This window comes from Peromyscus maniculatus, chromosome 18, assembly GCF_049852395.1.
Source record: "Peromyscus maniculatus bairdii isolate BWxNUB_F1_BW_parent chromosome 18, HU_Pman_BW_mat_3.1, whole genome shotgun sequence".
In the NCBI taxonomy this organism is placed as follows: Eukaryota; Metazoa; Chordata; class Mammalia; order Rodentia; family Cricetidae; genus Peromyscus; species Peromyscus maniculatus.
In genome coordinates this window covers 6,979,186-6,994,883 of record NC_134869.1, presented here as the reverse complement: position 1 = coordinate 6,994,883, position 15,698 = coordinate 6,979,186, and the positions used below count along the sequence as shown (strand labels likewise).

Sequence of the window (15,698 nt, the reverse complement as noted above, 5' to 3'; positions counted from 1 at the left end):
ATAAACTGTGGCTCTCCTTGTTGTGAAACACTAACAGACTTTAAAAATCCAGTTTTCAAAAATAATCATGAGTGACAGAATACTAAGGCAGCATGTACCCTTCCCTCTAAGAGATGTCTGACATGGCAGTGTTGTTTTTTCCTGAATTTTGAGAAGAAACCATTGGACAGCTTTAGGAGCATTCTATGGAGAAACCCTCTCTGAGATCTTAATGTGAGGCATTCCATTCAGCTACCTGGATGTTCAGAAGCCCAACACCAAGAAACCAACTCAACTAGCCAACTTAATCTCAATATACAACTCTTCTCTTAAGTCTACTTTAAATAGTGGGAGAAAAGCAACAAAAGCCCAAATCCTAATAAGGTCAAGACAAGGCAAAGGGCTACTCTATAGATAAAACCTCCACAAAGGTCAACTGAGGAAATCCAGATCTAGAACTGAATCATACAGATTTCAGTGAGTCCCAGATAGTCATTTAACAGCAATGTCAATTATTTACACACTGCAAGTTCTCTAAGAAATGTGCCTCAAACAGCATCAGCTATGCCCAGTGCATCCCCAGGACTTACACATATTAATAAATGTTTCTAACCATGTGTTCTTTACTGTATGGTGATGTTTTGATACTATCCATATAGGACCTTGCCCATCCTACAGGCTTGCCTTGCCCAGAAGAAGCTCCGGTTCTGTTTTAGAAGATTCACATAAAGTCTTATTTTCAAATATTAAGATGAAGGGAGGTGGCACGATGCTACCTGTGTGTTCAGAAATTGCTTCCTCTTCTAAGCTATTTGGAGAAATCTCAGTCTCCTCTGCTTAATAGTCAGTAGTACGGGTCTGAATCATCAGAAGTTTGGTAATGCTGAAGCATTCCAAAATACTTAACTGTCTCTAGAGGCAGATCATGCTACTGAATTATGACAAATTATCATGAGGAAAAATAAGTGTAGCCACACATTTAAAAATGCCTCAACCACAACCTTTCCACAGAAAGACTAAACTACATATGGTTTATCATAGAACAATTGCACCTCTAGCCTCTGAAATCCCCTTATTTCATTCATTTGGGGTTATTAAACAAGTAAAAAAAAACACTTAAAGAGTACTTTACAACAGCATTCAGCTTTCCTATGAAATACTCAGCATCTTAAATATTATGTACACTTTTTTCCTTGCATTAAGCTAGACACTGGCTTCTGAGTTTGTTGGATGGGGAATGGGTAACACATTAAAACTGTTATATAAAATGTCTTTTGGCAGAATAATAGGTATCCAAGTTAAAAATAGGAGGGTCAGTTTGTTGCTTTATGTTCTTTTCAAAGTTTAAATCAATCTTTGTTCCCTTCTACATGAACCTCAGTCACTACTCCTGAGGGGAGATTGGGCGAGGTGCCAGCCCCTCCTCCTCAGGCTTCTCAGCAGCTGCTTGCTTTGTGCTGCAGCAAGGCTGGAAGAGATGGGTGTCAGTGAGGACTTGGCCAAAACTGCCCTTAGAGATGATCCCACAACGTATTTTCTGCCTTTTCCAGTAGGTAATATCTAAAAAGGAAAAACTGGAGTCCTCTTAGAGCTGGAAGCCATCTCTGTATCTGAGCCTTGATCTGATGGTTCCTGAAGCAGAGAGACTGGGCCGGAGGGGCACTTGAGGTGCTATGAGCATCAGGATTGTGGTGTTTAAATTCCTTCTGCAGTTTACTGATGTGATTGCTTTTCATCTTGTTTCCAGATAGAGTTCTCACTTTTTTGATTTAAATGTCTTTAGACTGGGTCCTGCCCTTGTGTCTACAACATGATTCCAGTTTTGTTGTTGTTTTGTTGTTGTTGTTGTTTTTGCTTTGTTTTTCTGGATCTTCAACTTCTTCCATCTTTCCACAAGCAACACACACACACTGCAGATGTCATGTGCAACCCAAAATAGCTCTGAAAATCCTTTATGTAATGTTTACTGTCCATGAACCAAGAGCTGGAAGATTTGTCTCTGCAGATACAGCAGTCCTTTGTTCTTCAGTGCATCTTTGGCTTATGAAAACCAAACATTTCCTTCTGGGCAACAGCTTCCATGTGCAGCAGCATCCACACACACAGCAGGCTGCACCGAGAAATCCCTGCAAGCACTCACTGTGCACACAGTGAATCCAGCAAGTTTGCTGATTTTATATGCTGCCTAAGTTAAAAAAATTCTACAACCTACCCAAATGGTTTAGCCTAGAGCAATAATGAAACAAAAATGCTAAGGCAGATTAATGATAAAAAAAAATGTGAACGTGTATATACTTGTCAAAATTCTTAAAGTGATAGTGTGGAGCTATTTTAATGGTTGTAGCAAAAGAGATGGAGTCGAACCACAGGGGGAAAAATGAGTTTGATGGGATATACTTCATAGTTCTCATTCATTGCTTGCTCCTCATTATGCAAATATTTTAATAGAACAAAAGCCCCCCATATTTATAACACTTTTATTATCTCCCTCTATTTTGTAGTCAGAAGATCCTATAGTATATACTTATGGTTACTTTATTATGATATGGACCATGTAGAAAATAGAAATAATGAAGATGATTGAGGAACAAAGATATGAAAATGTTTTCATCAGCTCCTATTTAGACATCAAAAATAATCCATATCATGAGGTGTGGTGGTGCCTGTCTTTAATCCTAGCACTAGGGAGGTAGAGGCAGGATGCAGTGTTTGACACACACCCCAATTGTTAGTTTCTGCCATGCCTCAGCAGCCTACATCTGCTGCTGCCACCACAGCAGTTACATCATCACTTGTCATCAGGTTCTGTCCACCCTCAGCTCTGCCACATGTGCAGCCTTAAAAATGCCCGCCAGGTACAGCTCACTCCCTTTCCATCCCTCTGCCTTTTTCACATCTCTTTGCTTCTCCTCTCTCTTGCCTCTTCTTTTCTTTCTTGTGTCTCTTCTTCCTCTTGTCAATCTGTCTCTCTAAGTCTCCACTCCAACATAGCCCTTCACACTTCCACTCACCATTCCCCAATGAACCTCTTTGCACTAACTGTTGCTGGTGGTGTGTGTTGCTTAGTGGCATACCTTGGCAGGACCTGCTGAAAGGTACTCAGTATCACCTCGCTTTCTTTTTTATTTATCATTTCACCAATTACTTAATTTAATTTAGTTTATGTGCTTTGGGGTATGGGATAGGGAGAGATATGCATGTGGAGTTAAAGAGGACAACTCTTTGGAAGTCTTTTTGAGAGGATGCCAGGGTTGCAGCCATCTTAGAGAAGGGTCAGACAGAGGACAACCAGATGATCTGCTGCCCCCCCACCCCTAGACAGTCAGGAGCTGCACACCAGGCATTTCCTGCCATGACCTAAAGGATATAACATAACTGGCATAATAAACAAAGCGCCAGATATGTCCTCTGAGATATTTTCTGTTGTTATAGATTGTATACCATAGCTGTCATAGGGAATGAGTTTCCTGCAGATAAAAATGGGATGCCTAGCTATCAGAGGAAATGGATCTGCTGGTCAAATGGATACAATAACATAGATTGCTAGAGGACAGGGCAATTTCCTTTCAGTTGCAACTCTCTAAACAGTTCAAACCAAGCATCTCTAACGTGACGTAAGCACCAGTCTTGAGCTTGTAATGCTATAGAGTTGGAATTCCCCTAGATCTTCTACCCAAACCATTAGAAAAACCCTGCTTGAGTGCTACTCAGGGTCTCTCCTGCTCTGCTGCATCAGATGGATGGAGATGCCCAAGTTAACTGGCAGCAATAAATAGACTTTGCAGAATTTGGTCTCTTGGAGGTCTTTGGGGGACTCGGGGTACAACATGTTCCATCCTGCTACCTTGTGGGATTTCAGGGTTGAACATAAATTCTCTGGTCTGCTTGGAAATGCCTCTTCCCAATAAGCATTGCTAGTCCTCAGTTTCTTGAAGAAGAACCCCCCCCCAATTTTATTTAAATTCCAAGTAAAGTTTTTCTGCCTTACTGTTAAATTTCAGACTTGACAGAGGAGCTGACAAGATGGTTCAGCTGGTAAATAGGCACTCACCACCAAGCCTGATGATCTGGGACCCACATTTTAGGGGGCAGAGTACCAATCCCTTACATTAGTTTCTGACCTCAATACATGTACTGTGCATGCATGTCACACAAGTGCACAGAAATAATAATAGCAATAATAAATCTAATTTAAAATTGATGGAGAATATTGTTATGCCTATCTCACAGAATTTTAAGTTTTACTGGAGCTGTATGTCAATAAAAATTATGTTGATTTCTATATTTTATAAACCCAAAATCTGTGTTAACTTTGTATTAAGATTTAAAAAAACACATATCCTTCTAAATTTATTTAACTCAGTTGTGCTCTGTTATTAGCTGCCTATGTCTAAACATGAAAAAGAGCACCAGACTTTAGTTACAGAGATTATAATGCAGTACTAACACTTGCCTCTAAAACAAACATGATTTTGTCAGATGACTTGCAGGGTGCAGTCAGAAACTGAGGCCAAACAAAAATCCAGCATCTTTCCAAAGAATCCATTAAGGCCCAGGAGCTAACTAGAGCAAGTATGCAAAAATGCTTTGAACTCAAGGTGAGGTCAAGGTCACTGGGTCTTATGAAGGCAGCACAGGGTGATTGATGGCACAGAACTCAGAGCCTGGAGGCAAGGCAGGGTCTCCAGAGCCAGGGCTTTGCTAGCCTTGTTCTCAGACATTCACTCAACCTCCCAGCTTTCATTTCAGATGGTGAGATGAGAACTGCTGGAGTTGGCCACCTTCCTTCTTTGTGATTGTGAAGAGCATTAAGAGTCCTAACAGCAAATGACCACTATTGTTAATTATTAATTACATGCTAATTGCAGGCTGAATGTCCCTTATATGAAATGCTTGGGATCAACAGTTTCAGATTTCATAGCATTTTGTATTTCAGATTTCTTTAGATGTGAAATGCCCAATCAACCAGTGCAAGGTAAGCATGGGGTGCACGGGGCAGGGGGGGGGGAGGGGGTGGTGGTGGTGGTAAATTTAGTTATATATAGAGAGAGTGAATTGAATTATGTCAGTACTCACTTTTGATGAGATTTATTTAACAGGTTTCAGGCATGCTTCAGGGTATGGAATCTTGGTGCCAAGCACAGTAGCACACATAAAAGAAAGAAATACTCAAGTTTGAGATCAGCCTGGGTGGCTAGACTTAAAACAAAAAGAAAGAGGATGAGATAGACAGATAGATAGATAAATAGAGATAGATAGATAGATAGATAGATAGATAGATAGATAGATAGATAGATAGATGATAGATAAAATGAAAGATTAAAATCTTCTCATCTTGGCCACTTCTATTCCTGATAATTATTTACTAATGAGGTCCTTGTTGTTCTCTGGAGCTTATATTTCCAGATAATTCCAGTATGTGCCCTTTGGCAGTGAAAATCTTGGAGAGTCCTAAGACCTATCCAATAGATTCTTATGAAATCCTTAGGTTTTGTAAGATGCCCTTCCTGAGGAGAAGAACAACTCAAATGCCCAGAAGAAGCCAGGATCTTCTTACGACTACTTCCATTCCTGGTTCTTAATGACATTACTGTGTTGATGAACTTTAACTTATGTGTAACAAAAGCTCTAGTTTAGTTCTAGTGGAACTCGCTCTGTAGCCCAGGCTGGCCTTGAACTCACAGAGATCTGCCTGTCTGCCCAAGTGCTGAGATTAGAGGCATGCTCTCCCACCACCTGGCATTAAATTGTATTTCTTTTTTCTTTTTTCCATTCACAGGCAGGTTTATTAGTTCTCAGCTCAGGCTTACATCACTGGCCAGGACAGCTCTGCCTGTAGCTTCACTCCTGAGCCTGCGAAGCCTGTACCACCGCGCTGCAGCATGATGATATCACGTTCTGTCAGCGGATCCCCGTTCACCGGGTCCACCATGTCCTTCCGGATCAGTTTCTCGACACACTCCAGGGTGACCACAGCCCCAGAGGGCCGCAGCACTGCACATGGTGTGGCATTGCTCAGGCTGTCTCGGGTCACAGCACACACGTAGCGCTCACTGCGTGTGATGAGTCCCACGCGGTCTCCAGAGTCGTCGAGCTGCATGAAGCGCAATGGCGTCAGGTCCGACATGCATAGAGGCTTCCCAGACATCGGGCAGGTCACAGTGCGAGATGGTTTTTCCAGCTTGGTGGCCTTTGCCTCAGGCGTCAGTGAGGGAATCCAGAAGCTGGGCAGCGCTTTGTTCTTGTCCTTTCCTGGGGGACCCGCACTGGCCCCTGGCTGCTCACCATCTGTGTTGGGTAAGGTGGCAGCTTTGGGCATGAAGGGGTTGAGGGGCCAGCTCATGATGGCTACCTCCTTCTCCAGGAAGCCTTGAACTTGGTCCTGGGCTGCAGCTCGCTGAAGCTGTTTCTGCTCTTCCCTCCGGGCTGCTCGCAGCTTCTCATAGGCCTTGATCTGCCAGGCAATCTCTTTCTTCTGGTGTAGGATGTACTCCAGGATCGCCTCCCGTTCGTACAGGTAGCCATCTGGGGTGACCACAGGATCATGGCAGGGCTGCAGTGAGAGACAGCAGCAGTCAAAGTCCTTCACAGCGTCCCGGCTCAGTCGGATGTTCTGGGTTCCATAGCCTGAGGCCGCTGCATCCTTCTTCTCATGGTAGGTGTAGACAGCCCCTGTGGTACAGTTCTTACTGTGCCGCGTCATCCTCACAAACGGTTATCCGACCCGTCGCTGCTTCTACTGTATTGTGATGACACATAAAGTTCCATTTAATAACACACTGGGAAATAAATGTAGATATTGTAAATTTTCTTTCAACTGGGATTCCTTACAAAGAGTAATTGTTTCCTCGACAACTCCTGATCAGATCCTGTTTCCACGAATCTTCAGACTGAAGCTTGTGAGTCCTCACCAGAATGGATCTCAGCTGAACTGCTGCTAAAGGCCTAAAAGCTGAAAAGGCACTAGTTCCTGGTCCTCACACCTTATATACCTTTCTGTTTCCTGCCATCACTTCCTGGGATTAAAGGCGTGTGTCTTTGCCAAGCAAGACTTGAGCTATCAAGTCCTGGGATTAAAGGCGTGTGTCACCATGTCTGGTTGTTTCCAGTGTGGCCTTGAACTCACAGAGATCCAGATGGATCTCTGCCTCCCAAGTGATAGGATTAAAGGTGTGTGTACCTCCATTTTCTGGCCTCTATGTCTAATCTATTGGCTGTTCTATTCTCTGAACCTCAGATAAGTTTATTAAGGTACAAATATATCAACCACAGAACTCCCTCTCCCAAGTGGAAGTAGTGTGGCTTATGGGTGGAGTCCCTGCCTAAAACCTCACAGTGAGTGGCTGGGTGCCAGTATGGTTCACCAATGGAGCCCTTGCCTAGAATCCCCCAGCAGGGGGCTTCAGGCCTGGCTTAGTGCTACAGCACTTGGCTACCTTGCAGAAGGCCCTGGCTTCCATTCCCAGCACTGAAAATAAAGAAAATAACAACAGTGTAGGTGGCCCCAGGAATGCATCATGGGTTGACTGGACTCTAGCCAAAGTCTAATGTGGAAAACCAAGAGAACTGTGGGTGTCTAGAGGCCCACACACTGCTGAAGGGCTACATTCCAGAATGCTGAAGTGCCACAAGGCTAGGAGCAAAGCAGGAGTCTGAAACTTCTAGCCAGAACTCTCAATGTGAGCCCACACATAGGGCACCATTAGCCAGGCAGGAAGTTGTCTGGGCTGCTTGCTGGCATCCGCACCCACTGAGAGCCTTGGTTTCTTGGGATGAGGGTCTTGAGAGAAACTGAGAGTAGAGCACATATCGTAGGAAATTAGAACAAGCCCTAAATGCAATGTCTGCCACTCTTAGAAGATACAAGACTAGCATGGTGGCATACTCCTGTGTACACAGCACTAGAGTTTTGGGGATTTGTTTTTGTTTTCTTTTCAGCACTGGGAATGGAACCCAGGACCTCAGCACTGGGCAGACACCACGGAGTTACAGCCCCAAGCACTCAGGAGGCAGAGGCAGGCAGATCTCTGAGTTTGAGGCCAGCCTGGATTACAGATAGAGTTCCAGGACAACCAGGCTGTTACACAGAGAAACACTGTTTCAGAAAAACAAAACAAAATCCCTCATGTTGTATACTGAGGACAGTAATAGATTTGACTATGGCTTTGGACCTGTACCCTTCCAACTCTGTACACTTAGGGACGACCATACTGAAGGTGTAATAGTGAGGTGCAGATTGCTTTGGAAACCTTGGCCTACTGCTTACTAGTTCATGCCCTATGGAGGTAGGTGTTATCGTAGAAGCCAGTAGGGCTGACTTGTCAGGAAAGCAGGTCTTCAGGAGAGAGAAGTGATAACCAAAGCCACTGAGACAGAAATCCCTAAATTATAGATCTGTTAGCCCCATGTTTTTATTTACTTTTATTTATTTATTTACTAGTGTTTTACCTTATGTGTGTCTGTGCGCCATGTGCATGCTTGGTGCCTATGAAGTCCAGAGCAATGCCCCGGAACTGGAGTTAGAGGCAGTTATGAGCCATCAGGAACTGAACCTGGGTCTTCTGCAAGAGCAGCCAGTGCTTTTAGCCACTAAGCCATCTCTTCAGTCCCCCCATTAACTCTATTATAATTGAGATTTAATTATTTTTGTCTTCTGCATTCGATGTAACCCTGATCTAACTAATGTTAGTGTGATGGTGTGTAGATACACATGCAGGCAACACTTTGTACACATAAATCTTTTTCCTTTTTTTTTTTTTTTTTAAAGAAAAACACGATCCAACATGGTGACATGACTTTAGTCCTAGCACAGACCTTTTCCCAGACCTCAGGGAGTTCTATGGTTGCTTGGGTAGTTTCTGCAAGGAATAGGTTTACATTTTCCTCTTCCACCCTTATGGTGATATTTTATTTGTGCTGAAATGTGATTTTATTTGTATGTTAATAAATAAAGTTGCCTGGGGGTCAGAGCTAATAGCAAGCCATAGCAGAAGTCTGGCAGTGGTAGCACACGCCCTTAATCCCCGATCACATGACAGGCAGATCTCTGAGTGTTCAAGGACACCACCAGCATGGAGACACACACCTTTAATTTCAATACCAACCATAGAAGACCTGGAGGTCTGTACAGACAGGTAGAGACGAGAAGGTCATGTGGTTGGGTTTACAACCAATGAGAAGGCAGAACAGAAGTAGACAGACACACAGGAAGTAGGTCTCTTTCTCAGGAGAAGGATGCAGTGGCAGCAAGGGGTAAGAAGACTGTTTTAGTCTCAGCTCTTAGCTACTGCTCTGACCTCTTGGGCTTTTAACTCTGCATTTGGCTCTGTGATTCTTATTTAATAAGACCGTTACATCGACACATCCTGCTGTCCCTTTATTTCCTAGGGAGGGTCCCCGGCTCCAGTGGTGAATGAGAAGGGCATGGACCACAACATCGCCCCACCGTGCTCCTTCTTGCATTACCTGGGGTCACTGGCAGCCTGGCACCCACTGTTGCTGTTTGTAAGCTTTGAAGACTTACGCCAGTGTAGAAATTTGGTGTCCTCTTAAGTCTAAAGCAACAGGTATAGAAAACAAGCACATCTTGAGAATGCCATAGGAAGTCAGTTGCCAGCACCTCCACAGCACGCAGGAGCACAGGCCCATCGAGATGGCTGGGTGTTGAAGGCAGTCCAGCAGATGTGCCATTAATTTCCCATGTCTGATGAATGTCCCTGTTAAACAAATCCTGCTTGTCCTGTATACACAGTTTCAAGACTCCTGCATCTCTCTCTGACCTCTAAGCAAGTACATCAAAGGTCAAGTGGCCTGACCTCTGACTGTTCCATAACAGGGTTCTGTACCGGCTGCTGGGAAGCCACCTGAAGGAAGGACCAACGCATTGCCAAGGACCAAAAGCAGGGCCTGACTGGGGCTTGGGGGTTGGCATTCTGGCATCAGGGAAGGAGCTGCCAGGCCTCCCCCAGAGCAATCAAGACAACCTCTCCCAGACATGCCCACAGTCCAGCCTGATCCAGACAACCCCTCACTTCCCAGGTGATCCTAGATTGTGTCAGGTTGGCAATGAAAACTGACCACCAAGGGGTCTCTGTCAGAAAGGATATGATTCAAGAGTTTGTGATGGGAGCATGGGGCAGTGTGTCTGAGGGCACAGCCATATGTCCAAGGAACTGCTTGCAGATCCAGGGACCATGTGGGGGTTGGCCAGGAGCTACTGTTTGCTGTTGGTTTAGGGGCTCTGCAGAATTAGACCCCACTGGGTGCCTGACATCTGGGCACTTAGGAGCTGGAGATAGGAAGATCAGGAGTTCAAAGTCATCCTTGGCCACACTGGGGAGATTGAAGCCAGTCTGGGCTACATGAGACCCTACTTCAGAAAAAAAAAGCAACAAAACATTCTCCAGGTGGGGATGAGAGCAGCTCACGAGTCTGGCTAGGGTTTTCTCATGTGACTGAGTGAAGGCTGTGATTAAAGCTGGGCCAGTCAGGGTCCAGGACCTGCCTGGATTAAACAGAGTGCTCATCTAACAGTGATGATGACTGGTTAGGGATGTATGCAGACATTTTATTTGGATTTTTGTCATTGGTGGATGGAACTACAGCTGCTGGTTGAGCCCTTGATGCACACAGTAACCCTAGATAGGCCCTGACTAGCCCAGAGGTCAGCAGTATCAAAGCTGAGGAACTACTTTTATTTTATTTCATTTTGTCATCATAGGTAGTTGTGCCTGGCACCTTGGCACATGTGGCATCAGAGGACAGCTCTGTGGAGTTCTTCTCTCCTTCTAGCTTCCTGTGCATTCCCCAGATTGAGTCCATCATCAGGCTTACTATGCAAGGAAGAGCCTTTATGGGCTGAGCCAGCCAACCCATTCCAGTGTTTTTTCTTTTTTCTTTTTTTTTTGGGGGGGGTTGTTTGTTTATTTGTTTTGTCTTTGTTGTTTGGGTTTTTTTGTTTGTTTTTGGGTTTGCTGTTGTTGTTTGATACAGGGTCTCATGTAGCCCAGACTGGCCCAGAAGTTGCCTTGCATCTGAGGGCAGCTCTGAATTCCTGAGTGCTGGGTTGGGCCTTGAGCACAGGAACTTCTAACTTCATAGCTCCAGAAGTCAGTAGCTCCTGTGGTGCTGTGAAGTTTCTTAACTGTTTCCCTGCATAGCACGGTTGTTAAAGCAGGAAAATAGAGCCCCTCCCTACCTCTCTTATAGGTCACCACTTTGAACAGATTCATGTTTATCTCTAAGAATTACTTATTGTGGTTTGTGGGTTATGATCATCCCAAGACTTGCTCAGCAGGGCTCCATCTTCAGCACCACAAAGAAGAAACACTTAGCCTAATGGCACCCATGGTCACTTAAGTCTGTCTAGAATGCCTGTGCTTGGGGAGTTGACAGGGTTTGTTGTTGTTTGTTTTTGAGACAAGGTCTCACTGTGCAGTCACAGACTGGGTGGTGGTAACAGGTGTGGGTCCCAGGTGGGATGAAAGCAGCAGGTGTGAGTCTCAGATGAGGTGGCATCAGCAGGTGCAGGTCCCAGGCAGGATGGAGGTAGCAAGCACAGGTCCCAGGCAGAGTGACAGCAGCAGGTACAGGTCCTAGACAGTGCCTCTGTCATAAAGGGCATGAGGGCCTGGGTGCTGCGGTTGAGGGTGACATCTTCCTCTTGTGACAGTCTGAGTCATGAGTCAAGAGGCACCTGTTATGTTCTTGGTCACTTATGGTGGCACAAGCCTGAACCCCCAAGCTGGGGCAGGAGGAGGATTATTAAGTCTTAGGCCAACCTGGACTACATCTCCAAAAACCAAGTGAAAGACTCTTTTTTAAATAAATAAAATGGTCTATTTTAGACAAAAGCATGTTCAGGGAGGCTCCCCAGCTAGACAGGACAATGTCAAAGAAAGCCAACTCCAAGTCCTTCACAAGAAGAGACAGGTAAGTACAGAGGTATTGGGCGGTGGGTAGTTCTGACTCCCAGCACCTAAGGCTTCAGGTCAGAGGCATTCAGTCCTCCTCTAGGACAGAGGCCAGGACTGTGCTGCCCATGAGACCTGCTCAGGTGAGTGTTCATATACTGAGTGGGGTAGGGGACACCCATACAATTTCCAGGCAAGTATAGTCCTGGCTCCACCCCCAACCCCTCTGACACTATTTCCATTTGAACCTATGAAGTACACAGAGGTTGGGGGTTCTGCCATACCCAGAAGAACCAGGTGAACGTGGTTTACTGAGAACTGAACCGCTGGACACTGCAAGATCTGCAGCAGACCATGGACATGATGGAGTAGCAGATGCTGCTAACCCTGCTGTTTGTGTGGGTAGCTTAGCTGGACCTCATGAGCACCAGTGTGTCTTCTGTCATCTCCCCACCCCACCTGAGTTGGTCTTGCACCCACAGGTGGAAGAGAACATGATTCTGCTGGAGAAGGATGAGAAGGAATTGGCAGTCATGTGCTGTGAGGAGAGGCTACAGGATGGGTGCCAGAGATGCAGCACCAGCTGCTGCTCCAGCAGAAAGACCAGGAGCAGAATGCCATCCTGGATGCCCAGGTGGGTCTGAGAATGCTCCTGAGGACAGGGATGCATGAGGGAGCAAGGGTCAGGGTGTCACCTCTTGCAATCTGCCCACTCTGCTTAGGCACCTGATGTTAGCATAGACTGGGTATGGACACCTGTGTCTGCCACAAGACGTGCAGAATCCTTGGCACCTGCCAGCTGATGGCAGCAATGTCAGCTGCCATCCCACCCTGGTGTCTAGCACAGCAACAGTATCCCATCAAGGGCAGATCAGAGGGGTTCCTGTTTCCTGGATGAGATGGCTAAGTCAGCCTCCAACCTTGTGACTTTCCTATAGCCAGGAAACCTGAGGCTGGAGGCTGCCAACACCCTGTTGGCTGCATTCTCAATCTGCTAGGGAATCCTGGGGCAATTTTCTAAAGCTAAGCACATAGCTTCCATGACTGTGCCCTTAACACAAATGCCAGTGTAACCATCTCCATTTTCTGAATGTCGGATTAAAGGCATGTGTCACTACCACTTGGCAATAGCCTCCCTCCAAAACATGTGAGAACCTGTATTCAGATTGTTAGCCCAGCCAACAGAGCAATTTTAGAGTATTTGATGACTGGGTGTCTTTCAGGGATGTGAAGCCTATGGGTCGCAAACTGAGTATTTCCAATCTGCAAGTGCTTGTATGTATGAATATCTGACAATTTTCTCTCAAGTTTTATAAAAAACTAGTGAAATTATACATAAACTTGTTGGAATTGAGTGACTTCAGTGTAGAAGCTTAGTTCTGAAGTTTTCTTTGTATTTCATAATCATTTTCTGAGACATTTGGTTTTTTGAAAAAGGGCTTCTCTATAGTCTTGGTTGCCATGGAATTCACTCTATAGACCAGGTTGGCCTCAAATCCAGAGATACCCCTGCCTCTGCTTCCTAAGTACTGGTATTAAATGGGTATGCCACAGCCCAACTGGGAAAGTAATCCTCTTGGTAGTGTTCTTGCCTAGTGTAAATGATGCCCTGGGTTTATTCCCAGCACTGCACAGAACCTCACGTGGTGGTGCATGTCTGTACTTCAGAACATGAGAAGCAGAGGCAGGAGGATCAGAAGGTGCTGCTTTGTCCTTTGTACTGCTGTGATGTTAGTTCACTTCCCCACATTCTTAACTTTAGGTAAACACTGACACTGTATCCTACCTAGCTCATTAGGTCAGAACAGATGAGAACCAGCACCTTTTTTTTCTGTGTAGCTTGAACACAGGATCCTCCTGCCTCACCTTCTTGAGTGCCACAATTACAGGCTACCTATCCAGTTACAATCATGTGAAGCATAGTGAAGGTTAATGAGTCCTTTTCTAAACCCGGCATGATGCTTGTAACCCTGGCCCTCAGGAAGTGGGAAGGAGAGAATTCAAGGCCGGCCTAAACTAGGGAGTAAGACCCCATGTCAACAAAATCCTTTTCTAAGTCATGGTTTCTCAACCTTGGCAGTACTGATTCAGAAGAGAAAACTGTCAGGGAAAGGGTGGGTGGTGCCCTGTATCCTATGCCATGTTATACTGTGGCATGCTTAGCAGCATCCCTGGCCTCACAGGTTGATAGAGGTACTTTCTTCCCAAGGCAAGCCAGCCAAAATGCCTCCAGACATTGTCTAATGTCCTCTCAGCTGCAGATCAGCCCTGGTGGAGTCTGCCTTGGGAAAGCAGGAGTGGTTTATCTCCTGGGAATAGATGAGCAGGCTTGGAGGGGCCTCTTCCTGAGAGAAGGGACACAGAGGGTTATCCCTACAGCCCATTTCTCCACCCACATCTCTGAAGATGTTCCAGTCCTAAAAGGATTATCAGTGTAAGACCTGCTCCATGTCATGAAGAATAAATTGTGTTCTAGAGCCTGGGTGGGACATAGATCAGGGATGGCCTGCCATAACTGAGTCAGTGTTCTTGTCCTGTCCATCGCCAGAAGCACCACTACAGGAAGCTCCCAACTGAAGTACACCAGGCTCTGGGCCAAGTCCCTGCTGGCTACATCCCTTACTTCACACACCGCTTCCCAAGGCTGCTGCTACACACTCACCATGCCCTGAGAACCTGTGCTTCTGAGAGCTTCTTCCTGCCCTACTAGTCACCAACTTTGGATGCTGGGAGGTCCTGCCAGATGTCAAAGATCTGAGACAACCAGGTGCCCCAAAGGTGGACCAAGGAGTTAAGGTTATGGCTCAACCTTGTCTAGGGAGCATCAAAATATTGAACAGCAGTTTAGCAGCCTGAGGCTGTTGGAACAGAGGAATACTCTGGGTTCTGGGTACTCACAAAAACACAGGATAAGAAAAGATATGCACATATATTGAATAAATATAAAGCCAAGGAAAGAACAGTCAAATCCAATAGAAATATATCTATACAAGTTACACATTAGACTGAGGGCAGGGGAAGAGGTTATAAACTCAGATCCAAACATATACAGAAATAACTCACACAGCAACCCCTTCCCCACCCAGCCCCAAGGCCTCGGGCACTGAACAGCAGTCCCGGAAGCCGAGCAACGCAGTCCCAGGCAGAGCTTGCAGAGTGAAGGGACACCAGCCCAAAGACAGAGGCCTAGGTGTTGTCCTCCAGTCTGCTGCTGGGAGACTTTGAGCTCAGCATCCTGTCTACCATGGTGTGGGCATAGCATAGCTGTCTGCCCAGTTCCTCGCAGCAGCCATATTCCTCCAGAAGGCTCAGGCTGTATGTGTGGAAGTCCCGGTTCTTGTTGATGGAGGTCCCAGCTGCCATCATGGGGCACAGGATAAATTTGGTGTGGTCCTTGGAGGGAAGAAGGGAGTGAGTGAAAAGCTCAGCTGGGGCCTGAGGTTGAGGCAAAGGGGAGGAAGGCCCCCCACCTGGTGAAAGGGACAGCACTTCCACCCCACCCAGCCACCTCAAGTACAGGCCCCTGCACACCTGGAAGAAATTAATCTGTATAGTGCCATTGCTGAGGTGCAGGACGATGGCGCAGCTTGTGCGGAGCCATTTTTTCAGGTAGGGCAGCCAGGCCAATGTAGCTTGATTTTTTCGCCTTGCCCACAGTCAGGACAAATCTCTGTCACCCGCCAGTCCCACAGCCTATCAGACCGAACCAAGTAAACACAGAGACTTAATTTGCTTACAAAATGCATGGCCGTGGCAGGCTTCCTGCTAACTGTCCTTATCTTGCTAACTGTGCTTTTATCTTAAATT

At 45.8% G+C, this 15,698-nt stretch overlaps 1 protein-coding gene and 2 pseudogenes across 8 annotated transcripts in view; 1 reads left to right on the top strand and 2 right to left on the bottom strand.

The window, feature by feature from the left end:
- Positions 1-973: 973 nt before the first annotated feature.
- Positions 974-2,510, bottom strand: LOC143269282 (SIN3-HDAC complex-associated factor pseudogene; annotated as a pseudogene).
- Positions 2,511-5,039: 2,529 nt separating this feature from the next.
- On the bottom strand, positions 5,040-6,682 carry LOC143269253 (nitric oxide synthase-interacting protein pseudogene; annotated as a pseudogene). Its single transcript, XR_013045668.1, has one exon. The product of XR_013045668.1 is annotated as a nitric oxide synthase-interacting protein pseudogene (transcript).
- A 4,946-nt stretch (positions 6,683-11,628) lies between these two features.
- Positions 11,629-15,698, top strand: part of LOC143269255 (disks large homolog 5-like) — a 126,341-nt gene continuing 122,271 nt past the window's right edge. For 2 of the 7 annotated variants that reach the window (XM_076554327.1, XM_076554329.1), the window contains exons 1-2: positions 11,629-11,910; positions 12,374-12,525. The gene's annotated coding sequence lies outside the window, so the exon portion shown is untranslated. Of the gene's footprint in view, positions 11,911-12,147; positions 12,290-12,373; positions 12,526-15,698 lie in introns of all 7 variants that reach the window. The other 5 variants (XM_076554318.1, XM_076554319.1, XM_076554321.1 and 2 more) reach the window with 4 other exon arrangements.